Here is a 26311-nt window from a genome sequence, read left to right as displayed (position 1 = left end):
TGCTCAAAAAGAAAACTGAATGAAAAAATTGAGACAAATAGCTATCACCCATTGAATAAAGGAATAAAATGATGTAGCGTACGTAGGGTCAGTACCTTCTCACACGTCAGTCAGTGAAGAAGATTTGGTCACTAAACTCACAAGTATGCCAGGTTGTTCACAAACTAACTGCAGATGTCCATGGAGAGGCAAGATACTCATCTTCTCCTTCTCGGTCATAGGATCTTCACAAATCCATATAAATACGGAACAGAAAAGCAGGTTCACCTCTGAAAAAGGAGGAGGAAACCAAACCAGGGGAAATGAAGTAATCAATGAAAATCGATACCTAATCAAAATGGTTTTACAGAGTGGGTTGGCCTTCTTGTAAGCCACATCTTGCTTCTGAATCCAAGCAGACAGTACTGGTAAGGAGTGATCTTCAATGGCCTCAATACAAATTTGCTAATTAAATACTCCTGATAAATATTAGTTTTAGACCTACTCAAAAGGGGTGTTACTGGTTTTCAGGTACAGTGTAGTGATATAGTAAACTAGCCACTGCAATGGATTACTTGGAGGCTATCTAGACTGTACGACTTGATCCATAACAAATTATCGTAGCCAAGATGGTACCAAAGTGCTAAATAACATGGAAGAGACCTTCACTGTTGAAGAGGAATTTGGGGAAAAAAGGTTGAAGAGAAGGCGTCGGATTCATATCAATCTCTGATATCACTTTTGGGTGAGAGAAGAGCAAGACCTCAAGAAGATCTGATGTTACAGAGTACAGTGAAAAGGGTTTGAGAGCACAGAACTTGCACCTCATCCACCATGTGGTTGGTAAAAGCAACTAGATAAGCAAAGCTAAATTAGAAGACTGGTGGATAAGGTTAAGTGTATGTTCAACAGGTACTGGACACATGTGTAATTAACAATTCTGATAGTACAGTAGTTGGAGACAAACGCGATTGACACATAAGTACAGACTCGCAAGAAGTCCAAGTGGTGAACCTCTCAAGCAAGACTCTCTCAAGAAATGACAAACGTGCTTACCAAAGGACTGAATTTTAACCCTCAAGATACAGGTGACCCCTGTAAAACTAAAATCGACCTATTTAAATTTGTCCGGCAGCTCAAACTCAGGAAACACTTTGCCCACAATCCCAAGGAGATGCCAATCAGGGGTGAGACATGTACCACCTCAATAGAAGGCATGCAAACCATACAAGAGATCAAAGACATACATCTTCTCCTGACCCTCAATGAGATAAAGGACCAACACTTCACACCTGAACAACTACTACATGACTTGGGTATAGAAGATGACAATACGCTAGCCAGCAATCTAAAATGCAAATCAAAGTGGACGCTCAACCTACCAGCGGGTAACCCTATTGACACCTTTCACACGCTGGTCCTAGAAGACCTTGAAAGATATGAAATCAAAAACCATAACCAACGTAAACAGAACCTCAAGGACAATCTCACCAGAAGCGAACGGATAGCCTTAAAGGCTCTCTCCCTGGATAGGGAACTAGTGATAAAAGAAGCAGACAAGGGCGGCAACGTCGTCATGGACAAGATGGACTACGAACAAGAAATGCTACACGCCTATCAGGAACAATCCTACAGAGGCTGTGACCACCCACATAAATGACCAATTGAAAGAATGGCACGGCAGGAGTCTTAAATGACGAAGAGACACTATACCTAAAAATCAACAAACCCATGGCCCCTTGGCTCTACACATTGCCCAAGATCCATAAACCTGCCCCTTTTCCTCCAGGGAGACCGATAGTATCTGGAATAGGTGGACCCACCGAAAGAATGGCAGAGTACGTGGACATTTTTCTCAAACCCCTGGTTAAGAACCTCCCGTCGTATATCCAGGATACGAAACATATCCTAAGTATTCTCAATGACATACAGTGTCAAACAGGAATGACACTGGCAACGTTGGATGTTGTGTCACTGTACACCTCCGTAGATCCTGACAAAGGACTGGTGGCAGTTTCCAAATATCTGGACACAAGACCAGCCAACTTATGGCAACATACCAATATGATCACTACCATTATGAACATCATTCTCAAAAACAACTTTTTCATGTTTAAGCAGAAATGGTACAAACAAACGAAGGGGGGTAGCCATGGGCTCTAGGTTTGCCCCTTCGTTTGCGAATCTATACATGGGCACATTGGAGACCGCTTGGATTTGGAGTAGCAAGGGCGCCGCATGGGTAGACTCGATAGTGCACTGGGGGCGGTACATCAATGACTGCCTACTGATCTGGTCCGGCACACACTGGAAGTTTTCTTCGACCACCTCAACACAAACGACATGGATATGAAATTTACATGCAACTACAGTACCAATAAAATCACTTTTCTGGACTTGGAAATGTATATACTTAAAAACACACTACATACAAAACTTTTCCCCAAAGAGACTTCATGCAATTCCATTCTCAGAGCGGACAGCTCACACCCCAAACATCAGATTGACACTATACCCTACGGTGAACTTGTTAGAGCATGGAGGAATTGCAGCGATTATGTCGAATTCAATAACTGCATAGAAGACATGCGGAATCGTTTCCACAAATGTGGCTACAACCAAAAAGTTGTCAACAAAGCAGTTAAGAGAGCTAAACTCCTTGACAGTAAGAGCACTCTACTTACCAAAACCAAACCTATTCTCAACACCCCCCAAACCAGGATGATCATGGGCTATAACATCAGCCCTGTTGTTAGGGAAAGTATCAATAGACACTGGAATGTCCTTTTGGCTGACAAAACTCTGTCTCCTTGCATCAGCTCCAAACCACAGATCACATACAGGCGAGGCAAAACGCTACTAACCAGACTAAGTCCTACTGTACTTCCTACGAACAATCCAAACTCCTGGCTAACTCCACACATGAAAGGATTCCACAAATGTGGTGGCTGTGGCGTATGCAAATGGGCGAGAAATAACACCAAACACTTCCAGGGCCACCATAAACAAAAATATGAAATCAACAACATACATTGCAATACCAGATTCTTCGTGTACATTTTGGAATGCACATGCCATAGTCAGTACGTTGGCAGCACAATCAGGCCCCTCAATGATCGCATTGGTGAACATGCCAGAGTGATGCATCAGCAAGATCCACGGTATCCCATGGCTTTACACATAGCGAAGTGTGCAAGCCAGTCAACACACAAGAAATCTGAATTCTATGGCATAGACGTTGCCAAACTTAACATACGCAGAGGAAACCGGGAACTCAGTCTACGAAGACTGGAAGCAACCTGGACCATGCATCTGCATACGGTCAAGTACGGCCAAAACATGGATTCTGAACTTCAATATTTCTAAGACCCTTAACTTGTCGTTTGATCTGTAGCAATATACCCACCCCACTCTCTGATCACTGCTTTTTGTATCTTGCTATCTTTCTGTTTTAGTGCTTTCTGTAATGAGTCTGTGACTCTGGATATTTATACATTTGTCCCCTTACATCATACACCCATGATGTTTATTTGATGTTTATTTAGTAAAACACTACTTTTACACCCAACACATGTTCTCCGCATTACACACAGTTATTTCAATTTGGTATTTTTCCATGGTAATTGTGTACGCTTTGTGCATGCAACATGTTATATGTATCCAATAATTCTTATCCTTGAATACAGCTTTGTAAAAACATGATCCCTTCTCAAAGCATTTACTACACATATACATCTAGGGTCAGCTTTCTAGTTTCTTACTTTGTGCATCCTCACTTCCTGGTCTAGCACCAACGCGCATGCGCGCTAACAACCAGGAAGTACATTTCCCCACAGTCACACGAGCACTTCTCTCTCTGACCCATCCCGCTTCGCAGCTCTGCCGTAACCCATCATCCAAGGTAAGAGTTCTACACATTAGTCCAGGGACACCCACCTAGACAAACGGTCTTGCGGACACCCTCATAGTCACTACACTGACAACCTGCCCATTCTTCTTTTCATTCCTGCAGGTTATCGCCTGATAGTCGTACCCGACTGCATCGCGTCCTAGATTACATCCTCTTCATACCATTGACCTACAGTTATCTCTTCATCGAATCGTACCATCACCGGTGAGTTACAGCCCACCCATGGCCAATACACTATTTTGCGTAGATTCTTTATCCTCCCCGGTTAGCTGACCAGCCACTTCCCTTGTTTCTCCCCACAGATTACGCATTGCGCCGCTTACAGGTAATCCCTTCCCTTCCATGATTCACCTATGCTCACTTCTGACCCCGTACTTCGGTTTGTCCACTCACATTATGTGAGTCACCAGTTTAACGTGCACCGGTGATCACACACAGGTAGAGTAGAGAACATGGATGTTTGGGAAAGGCATAAGGTATTATCTATATGAGCTGTGACTAACACGAATTGGATTATAACGGTGGAAAAACGTTTGCCAGATTTGACCCAATTGACACAGGACCACTATTTGTTTTCAAGACAATCCTCTGTTCAGACATAAAATACGGCAGTGCTTAATTTGTAAATCAATAAGTGCCAGGACCCAAGTCAGGAGGTCACTGTACCATGAAACACCAATTGCCCCTACAAGTGCTGCCAATGACAATGCCAACACAACCACTAAATCATATAACTACATGTGTGAGGCCCCCAAAGCAATAAGAAGGGCTTGGGTGGCCGCTATTAGTTAATTTTAAATTATATTGAATAAATAAACAACTGTTGTTATGCGGACTTCTAAATTAAACAGCGCCACCATGTGGCAGACTTACTAGGAGCCAGTGTTGACAAGTGAGGGTGCCAAGCACAGGAAAATATCAGTTCAAGTTAAGCACTTAAATATGGTTGCTCTCATCTGGATTAAAAAAAATAATTGTTGACAGACAATTGTTTTCAGGCGCCATCAGTCAGCTGTGGTTAATGACCATCTTGGACATTCTAGAGAGGAGATTCGTATTGCCAGCACACTCCTGTATCATTGGAGAAGCAGAAATGAAACACTATTTGTGAGGCAAGGCAAATGGCCTACTGTGCTCAAGCTTCATGAGAACACGTATAATGAAAGGGATGCAAAGGAGGGAATTGCGTACAGACAAATAACAGATCAGGTGATCAGAATAGCATCCACGTGTAATACGGTTCTGGCAAACTGGAAGCAAAACCTCTGTAGTTGGTGTTTTCTCTTTGAGGATGCAGCCTAATCTAACAGTTCATAAATACAACAAAAAAGGGAGAGGAGAGAGGAAGTGGATTCGGTCTCCCGGACAAATATTATTTAAACAGAAAGAATCCACACAAGAATGTTTCTGGGGGTGGTCCCTACAATGGTGGGGAGCACACAGTGTTCTTTAAATACCCCTCCCACACCAAAAAGGCCCTTGGTGTCATGCTTCATCATTGGGGTCTTCGCACCCCTCTACGGAATGAGGCGTGCTGCTAACCGACGATTACGTGGGAGCACTGTAATTTATGGTTATGTGTGGTGTGTGGAGGGATTAAGATGTTAAGTGAGTGGTGGGGTCGAAAAAGTTAAAGAAATGAATATTAAAAAATGCCTGGCACGTAAGGTCTAATAATTGTAATGGGCCTCCGTGCTGGTATTGTTAAAAGGGGTGAAGTAGAGGTATTTTGTTTGTTAATGTACTACACCTCATGTGTGCGTCGACATGTTTCGAAGCTATGCTTTTTCTTCACGTCAGGGTGTCACTAAGCGTAACTATTAAACACAAATCTGTTTAAATGTTGGCTAAAAAGTGGCTAAATATGTGCCTACTTATTTATTCAGAGATATCTGCAATGAGTACCAGAAAAAATTGGGAAACGGAAGAACACAAAAGGAAGCATATGGCATTATAATAGCTAAATATCCAACATGCTGGTTCAGTGACCTAAAAAAAAAAAGTGTGAGGGCAACACTATCTAGACAAAATATGTCATCCTATTCCTTTGAGGTGCCCTGTAAAGGAAAAGGGACGAATACAAGACACACACACATATAACATAAAACACATGCTCTATAAGGATATCCTTTATGTTATGGTCTGGGGTTCTAGTATATTAAGGTGGGAAAAGTCAAAATTAGTGCATACTTGCTGCCAAATAGATGGTTAGCATCATGAGCCTCCAGGACGGTGGGGTTATAGTGCTTAATAGCATCCTGAGAAAGAGGTAGGGTACTTCAATCAAAATAATAGTCCAGTTTGCCCTTGGATTACTTACTTTGCAAAGGTTTCACTGTAACCCAGTGATCTGATTCGGCTACGCTGTACTCACAAAAGCAGGAGAATCCCAGTACTTGACTGACCCCCAACCGCGGCTCCGTCGATAATGGGAGTACCTTGGCTGTATTTCCTTAAATACACCCTCCAATTGCCATTAATTGGTGAAAACCGGGAAAAAAGGTAAGCCATATAAGGTATTTCCTGGTCTGATCACCCTCGTAATTGCTTTGTCTGGTAGTATCGACAGTTGGCACCTGCGCAATAGAAACAGCACCTTGTGCGTCTACGCGTAGGAGGAAAACGAAAGTGGACCCTAGTCGCACATGCGCAGAGTAAGCTGCGGCACGTTATTATTGACAAAGTGCCAAAAGGTGTTTATTCATCACCTGCCGGTTTCAGTAGATAAATTAGTAAAAAAGAGTGAAAAGAGTCATGCTCACAAAAAATATATAAAATATGGGGGCTCATGTGCAAAAAAAGCAGTGGATCAGCACATATGAGAGAGTGTCTTTGCACAGGTATTCTTTCTTAACTAAGGTCTATCCTCAAGTTGGGACACAGTGTTCTGGCCATAAAAGCAGCGGGTCAGGGCAATGTAGAATAGACGTTTGTCAATTGTACATAAAGGGGGCGATTTTAAGTCACAAGTTTATATCACCTTCATACGTGCACAGATAAGCAATAGCTAGGCAAGTGCAGCTACACAAAGCGTTTTGTACCCAAATGATGGCTTTTTTTGGGCACGGAGGTTACATCATCCCAAATATGCACACAGGACGTTTGAGGTTGGACAGTGTGGCATTGATGAAGGGTTATGCATCATTGGTGGATGTACCACCCCTGTCCAACTGATGTGAGCCTATTACATACATAGGTGTTGTGTTGTAGGGCAGGGACTGACACTATGTAGAGAACACAAGCCTTTGGAGGAGCTAATTCAGCTGGCCCCAAACTATGTAGTTGTTAAGCCCATCAATATGGGTTCCTAAACGGAACATCAGCGTTGTTCCTTCTCAACAGGCCTTTTTTAGAGGGCAGTTGCTCAATTATGCTCCAATTGAGGTCATTAACAGAGTGCATCTCAGTCAGAAAATGGGATGCCATTTTGGTCATACTTTTTTTACATCTTACATTGCTCTTATGTTTGCCAATCCTGGTTTTTGCTGGTGTTGTCTTCCAGATGTATTCGAGCCCACATGGGCAAGTAATCATGTATATGACGTGTTTACTGTTGCAATTTGTAAACTTTCTTTGTTCCCAATTGCTACCATTCCTAAAGGTTAGGTGCCTACTCTTTTTTGTTAGGTGGCAGCTGCTGCAATTGCCGCAACGGTGGTGGCCTTCTACCCATTGGACTGTTGGCTGATGTTGGTTCGTGCGTGGTCGGGTATGGACCAGAATGTCCTTAAGGTTTCTGCCTCGCTTGTGGGCAAAAATGCGTTTTTTAAAGTTCAGGTCACCACATACAAGGGTCCGCCAGTGTTTATTTACGATCTTGGAGACCTCGTTGCAGTGGGTATTGAAGGTGGTCACGCAGATGGGCCTTTTGTTTGGTTCTTTTTGTACCTTCTCTTCCAGGAGAGCATCCCTATTGTTGTTGCAAGCCCTTTTCATTGCTCTATCTATCACGGGTGTTAGATATTTCCGATTTTGAAGTTTATTTTTGAGGTCCACTGCTTGTGTTTTGTAATCCTTCACACTGGAGCAGTTTCGTCTCTGGTGGAGAAACTGGCCAAATAGAAGATTATCATGAAAGTGCCGTGGATGGAAGCTGTCGTACCTTAGGAGACAGTTTCTAGAGGTAGGTTTTAAATGTGTACAATTTTGATTCAGAGCTGGACACTTCTTACAATTTGCCAAATGTCCTGTCTTACCACACCTAAAACATTTAGCATCTTCCCACTTTGCATTAGTCCTTTCCTTAATGAACTTTTGACTCTTAATATTCTTATTCTTACTTTTAACTTCTTGTACCTTACAATCTTGGTCAGAATTCTTCTTTAAAATTGCTAAAACGCTCAATTCTTTTAGCTACGTTAAGAGCTTTATCTAATGTTGGATCATCACATAACCACAACTCTTCCCTTACCTTCTCCATGCTACACCCGAACATGAACTGATCTCTAATGCGTTCATCTGTTAAAGTACCAAATTTACATGATGATGCTAATATCCTTAGGTAAGTCACATAACTTTCCACTGCCTCAGTTTCATCTTGCATCCATTTTGCAAAATTATATCTCTCCAATATAGGTGATGTTTATCAAGTTTCTGAAAACAAATCTCATAATAATTAAGCCCATTAGCATCCTCCCCATATAACTCAGATAAATTATCAAACACGTCCTGACCTTCAGAACCAAGACAGCTCAATAACAATGATGACTTTCTTTCAGCATTTAATGATGGTCCCCACACCCTTGCATATCTCTCAAACACTACCTTCCATTTTTTCCATTGAATTGGAGGATCCCCAGGACTAGAAAGAAAAAACAGAGCAGCTGTAACATTCTGCATAATGAATGCGTTTGAGAATAAATAATATTACTAGCAAGGAATTATTCTCTGAAGTATAATAGAAATCTACTTGTAATGTTAAACAGTAGTACAATATAGATCCACTTGTAATGTTTAATAATACATCTAAAGTTGTGAATGCAACTTTATTAGACTAGGTGAAATGTATTTATACCCTAGATGATCCGAGCCTAATTTTCCACTTCACAGTTGAACACTTGTAAACTTACTAACCACTAGTGTAAAACCATCAGCAATGGTTATGTAAGTACTACAAAATAGCAATACAATATGCTTATATCTATATAAAAGAAAATATAATTCACATTAGAACCAATACCAGCATATCTTGAAGCTGCAGAGTTTGAAATAAATAAATGCTGTGAGCATCAGCGTAATTGAGCACACCTTGTCTGCTGTGCGCATCAGCGTAGTTGAACACACCCGATTGATGTGAGGAGTCAATAAATCTTAAAGAATGCTGTGCGAATCAGCGTACGCGCACACTTCATCAAAAATAAAATATTGCTGTGCAAATCAGCGTAATAGGGCAAACTTCGTTAAAAGTAAATGCTTGTAAAAGATGCTGTGTGCGTCAGCGTAATTCTGAGCATTTCCTGTAGTATGAATTCATCGTAATCAAATGTGCCCGTCTAACTATCCTTTCAAGATGGCCGCCACGTAGCTTAGTAACGCTGTGAGGGTTGTGACGTCTTACGCGGCGTGACAAATTGATTCACTCCGTAATGGAAGGCTCAGGCGTCGTGCCACTCCGTAATGGACGAATTTACTTCAACAGGTTCTACAGCAAAACTCAATGGCTACATTCCACGGCACGCAGTAAGAGCTTTGAATAATAACATAAGGTACCGTTACCGCTTTCAATAAAAAGTTATAGCGGTTGAAATCCAGCACTTTTCTTATGATAATTTTAGAAGTAAAAAATCAAACTGCCAGCTGCATGAGATAGTTTTTACGGTAATATCGATTAATTTGAAGACCACAAAGTACATCAAATTTTGCTGTTACCGCTTTCAATTTAAAAGTTATATGGGTCATAATCCAGCGCATTTCCTTCGATAATCTTAGAAGTAAAAGTCAAACTGCCAGCTGCACGAGATAGTCTTTACAGTAATACCGATTATATTGAAGACCACAAACTACATCAAATTTGCCGTTAACGTTCTCAATATTATCGCTGTTTCAATAAATTCACCACCATCCTCGTTTTAAAATAAAATTAATTAAATTCAAGTTCACAACTTTACAGGATGAGCCCGCAACGATACATATCTATCATCAAGGTCAGACATGTCTATTATGCGGCGAAGCTCCCAATCCCATGAATTGAAATAACATGAAGGTATTTAACCAGCAAATAATTGCTTATACCTTAAATGTTTTAAGAGTCTTATTAAAACGAAGAGGTTGCTTGTTAGAAGAAATTCCAATTTTTATGTTAAATAATAAAATCTCTCACCAATTCCAACTTGTTGAGATTCTTAAGGGCTGCCGACTACGCCAGTGTAAGATTCCTGGAATGAAGACTTGACTCAGGAAGCTTTGACCTTCTTAAGTATATTCCTTAAAGAATCCCATCCAAGATCAGGATGCAGGCACTAGCAGTTGATCAGAGTACTGATCTTAGTTACATACAAAATACACAAACCAAGAATGCCATGACATCACACTGTTACATCTTTAACATTCTGTCCATGATATAAATACATTGTAGATAAGTCATAGAAGGAATAGGAGGAATACCACAGGGCCTTTAGAAGACTGTTAGTTTTTGTCTTTAGACTGTCCCACATCTTTCCTTTAGGAGGGAAATTAGAAACCTCTTTCTTTAAGTCATCCTCTCCATGAGACTTTTCGGACACCCTGGTCTTGGCACAAAGGTCAGCCTTCTTTCCCAATTCTTGGGGAGAGATCAAACCTTGGCCCATCAAGTACTGATTACATTTTTCTGAAACGCAGTTACTTAACAGATGCTTTTTCATAATTACATTTTAAAAACCATCATAGTCTTGCATTTGACTCCCCTTCAACCAGCCACATTATGTTTTGACTGGAAGTCAACAAATGCTACCCAAGACTGACTCAAGGTTTTGAGAGTCTCCCTGAACATAATCCTGTACTCATGAGTGGTGAGCACAAAGCCCTCAATCAGGGTATCCTTCATGATGTGCTCGGCGCCGAAGTTGCTGCAAGCGGAGGCAGCGGGCTTGGCTAGGTGGCAGCGGGAGAGCTTGGAATGTTACCAATGGCGCGGAGATAGAAGCACGAGAGAGGTGCTTTCGGAGAGTGCTGTGAACTTGAGCAACTGCCTCTGCCTGTTGCAGACAGGTAAGCGAGGCCTGCGAGCGGAGGGCGGCTGTGCTTACGCATAGTGGAGTGCATAGCCTTGGTCTGCCCTGAATTACTCCGATGGAAAACAGAGGCACGATCGGTGGAAGACGAGTGGGGCCCCTCCCCCTCTGACATCGCAATATTGTTGGGGAACGCGGCAGAAGGGGCGAGTGTGTGCAGAGTGCCCGGATTGCAGCGGCAGCACCTAGCCTGAACTAAAGCGGAGTGAGCGATATGAGCCTGTATGGGCCTACAATACGGCCCTTCAGCGGGGGTCTACAGGAGAGTCCCGGACACAGAACTGAGGGGCCTGGACCTGCTTGGGAAGGCCGTGTTTTTGCCAGTGGGGTGATCGGCTCAGGCATCTTGATCACTATGCTATTAGTGAAAAGAGGGTTCCATGAACATGAAACTAGTAGGCTCACCGGGCCCTCTGCACAAGGTACAGATTCCCGCTAATTCCTTAGATTGGGGATATATCCAACTGGCCTGCTAATCTGGGGGTATTGGATCACTGAAAGGGACAAAGCTTGGTCAAGCAGCCGAGATCACTGTGCAGGCGATCGTCGTCATAAACCAGAAGTGTTTTGGTAGGCCCCCCCTTGAGAGCAGTGCGCTAACAGTCTGACCTGGAGATCTGCGCATAAAGGGCTTCGCAGGAGTGTGCAAAGTGGAAGCCTACAAGAAACAATGGGGAAGCCATCAAAGACCAGGGGATATAGCGTCCTCAGCACCAAGAGTCCGAGAACCCAAACAGATGATAAGGAGTGTATAGAATCGGGGAAGGAGACAGTCGGCAAGACCCCCACCCTGCCAGACATTATGCAAGACATCACGGCCTCCAGGGTGGCTCAAGAGGTAAAAATTGACTCGATAGGGACAGGTGTGAGCTTACTGAAAGAAGACCACCTAAAACTCAAAGAATGAGTACTAACCTCATATGGAATTCGCAAACGTGCAGCCGAAAGTAGAGATGCCGCAGGAGGCGCTCAGCACAGTAGAGGGTTGAGTCAAAGTGCGAGAGGTGTGGGCAGAGGACAGAGAAGGAAGATCGCGCAGGAACAATATACGGATTATTGGAATGCTGGAAAAATCAGAGGGTACGGATATGGCGGGCTTCCTTGAAGACTGAATCAAAATTGAAGTAGCCTCCAAGGGACTAACCCCCTTCCATACCCTAGAACGGGCCCACAGGGTCCCAGCCCGGCCGTTCCATCTGGGGGCCCCTGCCCGACCCATAGTGGAGAGATTGCGTCATTTTTGGGACCGCAATCATGTGCTCCTTAAGGCCCTTCAAAAACAGGAACTGCAGGTTGCCAATAGTAAAATAATTATTTTCCCAGATTTCACAAAAGAAGTACGGCGCCAAAGGGCCTCATGTATAGCTGTTAAGAAAAAACTGCAACAACTTCAGATACCTTATGTCATGTTATTTCTGGTGCGGCTGCAAGTGGTGAACCAGGCAGGGATGCAGTTTTTCACCACCCCGCAGGAAACGTGGGACTAGGTGGACAATAGATGGACCCAGAATGAAGATACTACGTCGCCGCAAAGATCGCAACAGCATACAGGAAAGAACACACTTGCGACCCGTGCTCCATCATCTAGAGAAGCCAGGAATGAAAGATACAAGTCATTACAAGTGCGTCGGAACTCACCACGGAGCCCTCCATCCCTGGCTCACATAAGACTTGTCAAGAAGAAGATAAGTCAGACGGATCAGTGGCTGCTAACTCTAAACAAAACTGATGAAAAATTGCCGCAGGTCACGCCTCAAACAGTGGACGACATTGCCTGACTTGAACAATCTAGGTCACTGATGTGGCTATTTGTTAGTACTACTGTTAGGCCTACAATTACTTGGGAGGAGGGAATGGTGGTGGCCTTCTAAACGCAAAGTTCTTGTAATCCTCCTGGATCCCGGGGTAGATATTGTTTTAGAACAGTGTTGGGGGTGGATGTTGGTGGAACTCTGGGATCCGCTGCTTGTGCCTTTGCAGCCCCATCAGTAGTCAGATCACTGTTTTGGAGACTATTAAGAGTTTGGATGGGAAATCATTTGGTTGAACCTGTCCTGGGGAGGAGGAGTTAGGGTTTTGTTATTGCACTATTTAGGGGTTGGGTAACTATTGGGGCCAGGAGTGTCAAAATCAGTGTAGCCATAGGAAAAATATCTCACCTAACTCAATGGTACTCCCCCCTAGACCTTAAATGCATCTCTTGGAATGTACGGGGGATGCACACACTGTCACAACTTCATAGGATACATGCCTTTCTAATAAGGAGCGGGATTCAGATTGCATTGCTCCAAGAAACTCATGTTATGGCCAAAGAGGGGGCAGCACTCCAGCGTAAATGGAGGGGTCAGGTGTTTTATACTAACTATTAGTCTTTCGCTCGGGGGTCCTGATTTGGGTAAGAGCAGGGGTGCCCTTCCAATGCATGAACCAAATGATTGATCTGAAGGGCAGGTACATTATAGGCACGGGTAAATTAGATGGGAGAGATATGGCCCTAAGAAACCTCTATGGCCAAAATACAGAACAGCCAGCGTTTTTGGCCCAGCTATCTGAGACACTGGCCTCTGTACAGACGGGCCCAGTAATCCTAGGTGGGGACTTAAATTGTGTAACTGATGTTGGATTAGACTGGTCACATCTGCCACTCCCGCACATACCTCCACATAAAATAGCAGCAGCACGCCTTACCTGGCAATTGCAGTGGGGTTTGATAGATTCCTGGCGGGCACACCATCCAGCTGACAGGGACTATTCATTTTTCTCCGCACTACATGAACTCCATGTAAGATTGGACTCAAGATTATGCTCCCCAGACATGAACATGTACAGACTACCAAGTGCCTCACTAGAACAATCTCACATCATAACCCGCTATTACTAGGCTTAACATGGTCTTGTGAGTGCCCTAGAATTCCGTCCTGGCACATGAAACAGGAGGCATTGGAGGATCAGGTTTACAGAGTAGCGGTGGGTACTGCTATTGAACAGTACTATGAAGAGAATGCCAACACAGCAACCTCTAAATGAATAGAGTTGGATGCCTTTAAGTCAGTTATATAGGGGCGATGTATCTCTGAATCTATGGGAGTGCATACGATTTTGCTACAGGACACAATATCAGCAGAAAACAGACTCTGGAATTGGAGAGGTACGGTCAGAACAGAGAACCAAGCAAGAGGAACTTCTAGCGGCTAGGGAAGAGGTGGCTTCCCAGGTGGAGCGACTTCGTTGCTTTGACTATAAAAACTATATAACCAAGCCCATGCTGAACGAGATAAGTCTGGAGCCTTGCTGGCCTGGCTGGCCAATCCGGCTCAACAGGGTTCAGTGATACTAGAACTAAGAGGTCAAGGGGAGGAACCATTGTACTGTCAGCAGGACATTAATAATAGTTCTTTGAATTTTATGAGATGTTACATAAGAGGAAATAGTCGCCCACTCCTGATGAATTGGCTACTTTTGTCAACGCAGTGGACTTACGGGTGGTACCGGAAGAAATAGCAGAGGATCTGGGAGCGGACATAGGGCTAAGTGATGCGAGAGAGGCTATAAAAACCATGGCCAGAAAGAAGACACCACGTACAGATGGTCTCCCGGAGGAGTTCTATTTGACCTATATTGATCTGCTCAATCCTAAGCTAGTGGAGCTCTATAACCAAGCAGTACGGGAGGGTCTCCTCCCTGCCATTATTGGGGAGGTGGTAATGATCAAAGCCGGGGAAACCAGCATGGGACACAGCATCCTAACGGCCATTGTCTATGCAGAACCTGGTCTATAAGGTCTTAAGCTGGATATTGGAGACTCTGCTTCTCCCACATATGTCCATCATAATCCACCAAGATCAGGCGTGCTTTATTCCCATCAAAAACACCACATTAAACATTAGGCGTCTCCTTCGGATACTAGAGGCGAGGTCTGACGGCGAGGGGGGGTGAGACCATCTTTGCAGTGGATATTGAAAAAACCTTTGATAGCCTTAAATGGGCTTACCTCTTTGAGGTGATGAGGAAATTTGGGTTAGGACCAGCATTTATTAAATGGATAGCCCTGCTATATTCATAATCTACTGCCCGAGTCAAGACGGGCAGACTGATTTCTGAAAGTTGAAGAATAGAACGGGGCACACAGCAGAGGTGTCCTTTGTCGCTTCAATGGTTTGCTTGGCCATGGAGCCGTTGAAAGCTAGAGCTTGCACAGGGCAATATTTTCAGGAATTGGAAGTAGCCAGCCAGATACACCATATCGCGCTTTATCTAGATGATTTGCTGATGTTTCTGGCGGACGATAGCGACGCACTTAGAGGAGCGAAGGACCTCCTTCATGGCTTAGGGCAAGTAGCGGGCCTAAAAGTAAACTGGGCAAAATCATCCCTGTCCACGGTCAGGGCGGAAGTAGCTGTCCGCATAGAAACGGAGGCGGTCCAATGGCAACCCCACTGCTTGGCCTACCTGGACACCCATATTTATCACTCTCCTGACGACCTGTTAGAAGTGAATGTAGGGCTGGCTTTACAGGGAGTTAAGAGCAGCTTTGAATGGTCCTACTAAAAATGGTGATGCTCCCGCGGCTGCTCTATTATGGAGTTCTGCCTGTTTGGATTCCGACCGAATGTTCACCCTCCTGAAACCACTGGTAATGGCGTTCATATGGGGACCCGGCAGACGGCGGTAGCACTTACTACTCTTATGAGAGCAAGAATAGAAGGAGGATTAGTAGTGCCTGACTTTGAATACTACTACATAGGTGCCCAATTACAATGGCTCATGAAATGGATAAACTCAGGGGGCCTGTGGAAAACAGGGGAGAGGCCCCAGACTTGCAGCTTTTGTCACAAATAATTTTGAGACTTCCTTGCTGTGAAGAGGACCTCCCCATGGACTTCAGTGCAGCGCGTAAATGCTGGAATAGAAGCCTGAGAAGGCCAAGGTCAAACGTCCATATGCATCGGAAATACCCTTGCTTATTTGTGAAACACTCGCCCATGGTGGTGACTGGCGTAGGTTCAATGCATGGGCAGATCTGGGAATTACTAAGATAGGGGACCTCTATGAGGACGGCACGCTGATCCCATTCAACGATCTAAGGGAGCGTCACGATCTGCTGGAAGGAGACTTTCTTTTGCATAAAGCCCTTATGGCAGGCATGAGGAAACACTGGAATGAGGATCTATCTGAGCCGGGTTTCTGGACGGGATGCCAATACTTAATCACTGCGGCAGGCACCTTTAAAGCAGTCACATGTCTGTACATGCGACTTACATACACAACGCTCCCTCCCCTATCTAAAATCCATAGAGAATGGGAAGCAGCTCCGGGCAGGTCTATAGCAGATAAAGAATGGGAGATACTGGTGGAGAGGGTGTGGAAAAGTACTAGGAATGCACAGTTTCAACTTATAAACTTGTATGTGCTCTACAGAGCCTACATTACACCAGACAAGCTCAATCAACATTTTAATATGCAAACTGCAGCCTGTCCATGATGTCGTACAATAGGAGCAGATTTTTTTAATGTGTTCTGGAGCTGCCCGAAATAGGGTACTTCTGAGAGGTAACCTCAGTATTGGCGGAAGTGACTGAGAAGGAAATGGGGAAAACCCCGGAAAACTGTCTATTGAACTGGTTTCCCCATACTGCTAAAAACAAGCTAACAAGTAAGCTCCAAGACCTCGGATTAAGGGAGACATTACTAGTCACTGGAAATCAAGTATTGGCCCTAGTTTCTCAAGATGGAAGGAGTTCAATAAATGGGCTGAATGTGAAAACACTGTCAGATTGAGAATAGCTAAATGAACGGAAAGTGAGAAATTGCTGGAAGTAGCCAGCGTTGTTTGATATACTTAAAAATCCAAATGTGGTGGGCGGGAGTGACCAAGAAGAAGACTGCCAGGACGGGGCTGTCTGAATTTCCTGCTTTGGGCCTACGGAGCAAATTGACCTCGGGTTAGATAAAATTCCTAGAGTTTAGAGGTAATCCTCTGAGCATATGTTAGCGACCCTTAAAGTTAGAGATATATGATTGATTGATTGTGGGTTTCTAAAGCGCTAGAATCGACTCGCGAAGGAGTATCTCTGCGCTGTAGACCGCTGGGGAACCCGTCCTGGCTTTCCCTGTGAGATGGTCCCCTGGGTATCTCTAAGGTGAAACCAGGCATCCCCGGCGTATGTGGGGGGCCGTTGTGGAGATGAAGCAAGCTAATGCCCAGAGCTGCCGAGTGTGATCCCTAGTTAGAGTAGGCACCGAGGCGAGAATTATCGAGTATGTTGACCTTGGTGCAAGACCCTGCCGCATCGGGAATTGAACCCTGGTCCCGGCCTGTCCTCTGCTCCCGGGTCTGCCGCCTCTAACCAGTGAGCCACACCACACCACCACACCACACATATGGCCTGGCAATCGACTGGGCAGGTGAACGACTAAGGAGACACGCCTTGAGGGGTAAAGTTGGGGTAAAATTTTGAAAATACGTTTGAGACATGCGATTTAAGGTTTGTAATCTCACATGTAATTTTGATATTATGTAAGAAATAAATGTACTGGTACTGGGGGTACAACCTTGGCCGGTAAGTACTTGCTTCTGGCGATACCACTAAGGGAAGAACATGTTTCTACACTGCTTTGTAAATATCAAGATAGGAAAGAGATCGTATTATTGTTTGACTGTATTGCTTACTTGAAAAGTAATACAAATCGGTTTACAAAAAAAAAACTGTGTATCCTTCATGAGGTCATAAGGCTTAGCTCTGCCTCATTCAATGTCAGGAGTCTATCCCTGTTCTTTCCTGAGAACAGGTCCCATAGAAGAGAGTCCCAATACTTTTAGCTAAGACTTCTTATTCTACAAGCCCTCTGAAAGACGGAGAGCCACTTGATGATATCATTACCCTCAACATGTTTTGGGAAAATCCCTTTTAAAATGTTAGGGTTAATCGTTTCCTCTCTAACCCAATTAATTAGTCTGCTGCCTCCACAGATGGTTTCTAAACCCAACTCAGCCCTTTCTCTTTCTGTAGCCAGGATTTTGGCTTCCAGGGCTGCTCTCCTGGTAGTCTCTCAGGAATTATATCATCCTCTGTGAGGTATATACTGGATTCAGATTTGCCTGCCAAGTCCGTAGTACAGGAAGGCACTCTGGGCATAGTCTCAATGTTGATGTGTACAGGTACAAATCTTCTTTTTCTAGGGGACGAGGATCAAGCTCATTCTCACTTCCACACTGTCTCCAGCCTCACCCCAAGGGTGGTCAGTGTCATCTACTGCATGGGTCAACTAACACTCTGCCAAGAGCTTCTGAAGCTTTATGTTGGGAGGGTTTGAGGTATCCTGAACTGCTGGGATTTGAGCTGCAGGCAAGGGGTCAGGTTGAGCTCCTGAACTGTATCCACGGTAGAGGTCATTGTTACCAACCTTGGGACCTTTTTAGAAAAAAAGACAATAAATTCTTAAGTAGACTCTTAGGCCTAACTATTAGTATGTGTTTTACATTCTAAATAGTTAGGCCTGGGGGACTTAACACAAGGCCCTAACAGTTAGTTTAAACAATTTAAAAAAAACTCAAATTCAAAGAAAAAAATAACATTAACTAAAGACAATTTTGGATCCTTAGTGGAATCACTTATTAACAGAGTGGTACAGAAAATGCCAATGCTTGTATCCCACCACTGCACCCCTGATGTAGGAATCTGGCTCTTTATATAGAAAGCCAAAAAGAGGTACGATGTATAAAGAGTCCAGGTATCCCTTATAAGTGGACAGGGGGTTGCTTTAACAATCAGGAGGTGCTCTTTTTGTGGTAGTGTGGTTGAGCAGCCTTTGGCTTATCAGAAGGAAGTGTTAGGGATTAGTTGCATACACAGTCAATAAATTATACACACACTCAAGGAGGAGATCCACACCAATTTAGAAAAATAACACTTATGTTTATATAGATTTCAACTCCAAGAACTTGATAATTGGCGGCGCCTGTGGACCACCCCAGAACTCACCTCTTATATGGAGGAATTGTTAGAGGTTTTGAGGGTTAGGGCCGCAGCCAAATTCCCTTGATTTGGCCACATTAAATCCTTGCTAAATGACATGGGCTTAGGGGATTGTTGGTCAGATCCAGAGTCAGCGTGTTTTCTAAATCAAGGAATAAAATGAAGGCACTTTATAACGAGTATAGATTGGCCCAACTCCATATTTCCTCCAGTATTGGGAAACTTACCAGAGTCTTTTTAGAAATAAAAGATATACCCAACTTTGAGTCAGTAATAGATTTAATAAATCCTCCGGCGGCTAGGAAGCTTTACCACCAGTATAGATAGGGGGTGCTACCTCTTCGCTGCTTCACATCTAAGTGGAGAGATCAGCAAATGCTCCAGTGCCCGGTGTGTGCCCACCCAGAGGAATCTGAGCTCCACGTTTTCTTTAGCTGTCCAGGATATCAGAAGGCAAGAAAACGCTGGTTGGTTCAGATCTACAGAAATCTTGGTGATACGCTGCCTTGAAGTATTTAGGATACTGAAATCTGATTCGAGTTTCCCAATCGTTTATTCAGTTGCAGGCTTTTTGTTCTCCATGTGGTGCACCAGAAGGGGTTTTTTGAAATCTTGAACATGCTGTATTGCTCCTGCCACAATGAACTAATAGTGTTATTATAGCAAGCTGGTTTAAACACTTGCAGCCTTCTTACTTCTTTTAATATGCTGGTTTTAGATAAATTATATATTTATTAATGTTCTACACCCTTTCCGGAATTAACTTGGTGTCCTTCGTACATACCATCAACTTGGATTCTCTGAATGAATAATGTGTTAATTACTAATGTGATTCTAAATCATTATGAATTTTCGATGTATTTTAAACTTGTGTGGTTATGTGTATTGTACTTTTTAGGTCATTCTGACCGAAATAAAGTTTATATGAACGAACTTCGTAATTGGGTAAGTACTTTGCAAATTATCACGTTTACAGTTTTTAGTGATGTTAGCAAACAGTGAGGTTTTACGCAGTAATAATTTGCTATAGAGAAAATAACATTTGCTGCATACAGGTATTTCCAATAGGATTTTGAGGGCCCCCTTTAGGTCGTGGGTGTTGGAGGGCCAATGTCCTAGGTTCCACCAGCAGTTCAGTTTTTCCTGCCCTGGTGTGTCCAGGAAACAGGGCACACCAGGAAGATCTAGCTCCCTGCCAAATTTGGTGCAATTCCGTTGAGCAGTTTGGGCTGTAGTCTTGTCTAAAACCCCTATACAAAATTGCATGGGGAAAATGAGTTTTGAGAACCCCTTTTTTTCTTGGCACATGCTTGACGAATCACTGACACTTTCCAAAAAGTAGCTGAAGCGAGTGGGAAATTAGTTTTGAAATTTTCATGAAGGTTGGTCAAACAGTGCCAAAATTATTAGCAAAACAAAACTATATATACACACACACTGTTGCAACTCATCGGAGAGGAACAGGGCATCCATAGAACACAGACAGAAACCGGTGTCCGTGTGGATTCTCGTATAAACTTAAATGTTCTACAACTCCCATGATTCCATGGGAATACTGCTGTATCTGGTGTGGCCACGTCAGAGGAAGCAAGAGAACAACAAAGCTTCCAATGAACCAGTCCGGACCGTTTAATCAGTACCCGGAGCGTCAGCGCCGACGAAGGGAGGTCCGGTAAGAGTGCTTCATGCACCCCGGTTTCTTAGTCCTTTTTCGTTTGTGCTAGAGTTGGTTAAGCTGTTGCTTGATACTCCCAGCGTGCTTGCGACCTTCTGATGTTTTCCCCGGTTGGGAAGTCAGGGCTCCGGCTCATGCGGGGTGAAAACAAGCAGAACATCATTGACTTCTGAGTACCTGCTCACATCGATTCCCGCACTGGTTGCGTGGCTGCTTCCTAGGCAGGTTTAAACCTTGTGATAACTGTCTTGTTTGTGGCAATCTGACGTTTGAATCTTATGCACTTGGAACTCACTGCTATTCTAAAAGTTGTGACTCTAGCAGGCATTCAGGTTATGGAAACCTAAGTTATGCCTAAGAATATTTGTTGGTACTGTGGATTCTCGGAAAGGACCCAAGAGGCATAGGGTCTTGGTCACAGGGGATACTTTAACAGTATTACTCTTAAGGGCCAACCCCAGATTTAAATCATATTTATATACTGGGTTTGTTTAGATTTATGTTTATGTATTTTCACAGCAGGGGTTGATCGAGCATTCCTGGATGGCAAGCTCTCCACTCCAGTTACTCTCCACCTGTGTAGAACCTTCGGAATTTGTCTCTTCTTAGAAGTTATAGCATGACCATGATGTTTGTTGGTAAACCCTGAAGGCGTATTGAATCAATTATTCCCTTCCTTAGATCGACAAGTGGATTTCATACCTCACGGTTGTCCCATACTGGAATAAGGTTTACTTTAATTTAGAAGTATTTCTAACATAGGAAAGTAAATGGGGGTGATAGTGTGGAAATTCTAGTTGAACAGTGTTCTCAACGATATTGCTTTTTGTTGCAGGTCTCCTTCCCCGCTATTCCCATCCTTTCCTTCCCCCGCGTGATCACTCCAAGTCTGTATATTCAAATCAGACCTTGGGGCCATCAGGAGGTGGATCATACATAGCAAAATACGAACCTCAGGATTCAAGGCCTTGATACACATATATACATACACATATATACTCACATACACAGATATACACACATACATAGACCCACACACACACACACACACACACACACACACGCACATATATATATATATATATACATGATCATTGCAGGTGTTTTCCCTTGCAAGCGTTGCAAGGCCTGCAAAAACAGTGGTAAATTGATCAACTTTCAAGGTAGACCAGGGGATCCTAGACCTACTAGAATGATCAAGCAGTTCCTTAATTGCAAGTCTGAGTTCACAGTACGCTGCTTGACATGCCCTTGCTCCAAACGCTACATTGGGAGCACTATACACCCCAAAAAAAAAAAAAAAAAAAACATCCTTGAGCACATGCGTGCCATTACAAACAAGGATTCGACCTATCCGATTGATCGCCATTTTGAGAAATTCCACCAGAGCAATCGTGACCTTAAATTCTGCTGCATATATCAGGTAGAGAAACACAAAAGAGAATGAGATAGGGTACGAAAGCTTCGGATTTTGGAATCAAAATATATTATCGATCTCCAAACCAAGGCTCCCATAGGGCTCAACAACGATGAGATGTGGGTGCACCTGGAGTGATAAAATTAGAGATAAGAATATACATGTTTGTTTTATTAATAACGTAACACGGAACATCGTAGTCTCCTGTGCCGCACTCCCTCTCGCGTGGCGTTCTGTTGCCCATTCAGGGCTAAATAATGAATACGAAGGGGTTATGTTGATATCCTGTATATACAAACAAATGTAAACAAATCTGTTTTTAGCATATTTTCTGTATTCAATGAATGCTATATCATTTTGGACTGGAATACCACCTATAAGTGTATATACATGAACGTTTCCTCCCTCAAAAATTGTAATGATGTTTTTAAACATGCACAATTGCACTTGGGTGATATCACTCATTGTAAATAGCACGCTCAAAGATGGCCGCCATGAATTGTACTCTTAATGCTGTATAAGTCCGTCTTTGATGTTTAAAAATAACATGTGATCTATTGCCATTTTAACTACTATCATGTTCGCACAGAGAAACGGACATTGAGAAAGCAGTAAGGCGAACTGTGTTGTCAGTGCAGGGGGTTCTGCACAATAAAGCACCTTGCTTGCATTATTTTCCGGGTGTGCTTCCTGCTTGGCTACGATAGGGTCTATGTGTATGTGTGTATATGTGCTATATAGGGAGCACGAGGTCGCAAGTGCACGTCAGGATTTGGCAGCATCTCCGGGCAGTTGTAAACCACGACCAAGCCTACCCCGTGGCACGGCATTTTAACGCAGTACATGACGGGGACCTGTCATGTTTGCGTTATTACGTCATTGATGCAGTGCCACCACTAAAACGAGGAGGTGATGGGGACAAAGCACTAAGAAAGTTGGAAACCCAATATATTGTAGCGTTGGATAGTAAACAGCCCTACGGGCTCAACGATACGGAAGATCGTCATAACTTTCTGTAAACTCAGTTTTTTCCCCCGCGTGGTGTTCATTTGAGTCCCTTTTTGGTTATGTTTACATCTGTGGTTTTGAGTTTGGGCTGTACCCCACTCCCAAATCATTGTAACAATCACCATGATCAACCCATCCGGCTAGACACAATTACATTCCAAGTGTGCAATATGAATTTAGCACAATTAACTTAGCAAGTAAGGTGTCGAATTAAATTGTATTTTTTACTTCTCTTCTTGTATACTTTGTACATAGGTTGTATAATATTTTCATATCAGTATCCTATATTTTATGTTGGGTCATTTCTAGGGTTTTTCTCACAGTTTTTTCCTCATTCACAATTGAGCACATGTACATAAATAAATAGCACTGTTTCAAAAGGAAAAAAAAATATTTTTTCTTCTTTATGAGTATGTATAGTGTATATAGTATCAATATTTATGATGTTTATGAATTCAAGGATTTTAGAATTATTAATAAACGTTCAGTACATGAGCTAGGGGTTTCATGGTTTAGTTCCAATTCACTTAGACTTCAATGTCACAGGATTGTTCTACTAGCAGGTTGGATTGATATTCACAAGTCTGATGTTTGTAACAACATTATCCGTTACTGGTTATTTTGCATTTATGCGGTAAGAATAAAGCACCAGTTACTTTATCAGCCGCAAGGCTTTTACGCATTCATGCAGTTATGATAAACTGATCTCAATAATAGCACTAGTCACTTTATCAGCCGCGAGGCACTTCTGCATTCATGCAGTGATGATAACTTTTGTTTACAGACATGTCATTTGTGCAATAGTAATTAATGGAAGCCATCAATGTTTTTATATGCCATATTTCAGCATTATAAAATTATGGAAAATTGTATAATATGAATAAAAGAAAATAACCATTTGTACAGTATTGTTTCAGGCAGAACATAATTGCTTTTTTAAACAGGAAAAGTTTATAGCAGTCTGTTTTTCATCCCATTACGACCTATATACCTTTTCTATGCTTATGTTTTAACAAATCATGTGATGCACTTTAGGAGGTATGACCCATAGGAGGGGTCAGGGAAAACTAGCATTTAAAAATGACAGGCTGACTTATTCAATGGTGTGTGATCAAGAGTACCAGCTACTCGAAACGCGTCGCCAGGAAGGTATCAAATAAAAGCAACATCTTGCCTGAAGCCGTGGGGTCTGTCTCCTTCTTTCGCCGCGCCGTTGGTGTGGAAGTTAGAGGATTTTCCTTCAATATATTTGTATATATATATATATATATATATATATATATATATATATATATATATATATATATATATATATATATATATATATATATATATATATATATATATATATATATATATATATATATATATATATATATATATATATATATATATATATATATATATATATATATATAACTTTATTTTGCAGTTGGCACGGTTATATACATATATATGTATAGATTTATGGTGCTATTTCAGATTCGGCATTGGATGCACTCCTTGTCGCCCTATTATTATTGATTGTGTTAGTGCCATGAAGGTGTGACAAAAATTGCTGGTCTCCACCGAAAGGAGTGTCGCGCATCGTTTGATAACAAGACTGGATGCTTAACATGTATGAAACTTCGAGCAATGATGTGGATGTGTGTGAGAATACCTGTTGAATTAAAGTGCGGAGAGTTGTATAGGTGTTGAATTTGGATATTAGTTGGGTTAGTTCTATGGTGCTCAAATGCATTGTACACATTTTGTTTGTGGTTTAGTAATAATTTTTGTAATGTTTTGTACTGTGATATGTATAGATATATGTATCTCCATATGATGATTATATTAAATAACTATTTTTGATAAAATTCTGGATGAAGGTATTGAGGACTCTATATGTCTGATTAATTTTATCGCAATAGATATATACATACACACTAACTCAGATAAATTGGTAAGCACCCTTAAAGTATGGCGAGATACTCAGACGACTAAACCTTTACAGGAAACTTTTGTTTTTTTGGTACATGCAATTGCTTCCCTGATTCTTCAGCCTGTTTATTTATTGTTCAAGGGCCCTTTTTTTGGTGTAATTTATTGATCAACAGTGATGCTTGGGTAACCATATGGAATACGCAGGTAATCTCACAAACTGACATTGATCACAACAACCTTGCTGCCTAACTTATCGATGGTGATAAAGAATCAGGGCATGAATCAACATAATCACGGTATATCTGACTGAGATGTCTAGAATTTGATGTCTATTACATCTTTCTAGAATTTGTTCTGTAACATCTTTACTGACTTTCTCCCATGTTTTCTGTTGTGTTGTGGCCGTTTTCTCACATATGAAAGCTTTACAGTACCATCTCAATCTACAAAAGCTGTCTGAGTCTCCAAGCGCAAATCAGATTGCTTAAGCCATAGGTCAACTCCTTCATATACCAGCTTTCGTGATCAAACCAGTTAGCAAATATTTGTTAGCCTGAGTGTTAATTTTAGTGTTTGACCAAAAGAGGGGATATAGAACAAATAATAGTAATTTTCTCAACGTTTAATCATCCTACTCTCATCAACTCCTTCAGTTTTGGTTAATAATTCTACCAGACTAGGGTGAATTAAATGTGTCATGCTTGGGACACATAGTTATGTTTAGCTGACATCCATGAAGCTGTCCTAGGAGGCTTGTTTCTGGTCCAGGGAAGGCATGGCTTGGCAGTTCGGGCTGGACTGTTCCCATGAGGCACAGGGTAAGACTGATTTGCATATGGCCATGTCTGAACTGGGGTGGCAGAGTGGGCTAAAGAACCGTGATGGATCAAACCCAGATCTGTTGACTGGGTGTGAGTGTTTGATTGGTTCAGATGCTCCGTCCATCACCACCCCCTTTTGTACCGCTTTGTTCCCCATAAGTTGGCAGGGTATGCTCAGACGTGAGTTCCTTGCTCACTTTGCCACTGGATTCAAGCAAGCTGGGCTGAAAACGGCTGAAATGCCAGAAACCGGTCCTCGGAAGCATGTTTCCGGTCCAGGGAAGGCATGGCTTGGCAGTTCGGGCTGGACTGTTCCCATGAGCCACAGGATCAGACTGATTTGCATATGGCCATGTCTGAACTGGGGTGGCAGAGTGGGCTAAAGAACGGT

General features: G+C 42.7%; 1 protein-coding gene across 6 annotated transcripts in view; it reads right to left on the bottom strand.

Annotated features, from left to right (window-relative positions):
* Nucleotides 1-26311, bottom strand: part of EPN3 (epsin 3) — a 372455-nt gene that overhangs the window by 72467 nt on the left and 273677 nt on the right. The gene's annotated exons all lie outside the window — the stretch shown is intronic.

The sequence above is a fragment of the Lissotriton vulgaris genome, chromosome 7 (genome assembly GCF_964263255.1).
Source record: "Lissotriton vulgaris chromosome 7, aLisVul1.2, whole genome shotgun sequence".
Classification (NCBI taxonomy): domain Eukaryota; kingdom Metazoa; phylum Chordata; class Amphibia; order Caudata; family Salamandridae; genus Lissotriton; species Lissotriton vulgaris.
This window is presented reverse-complemented; position numbering and strand designations above follow the sequence as displayed.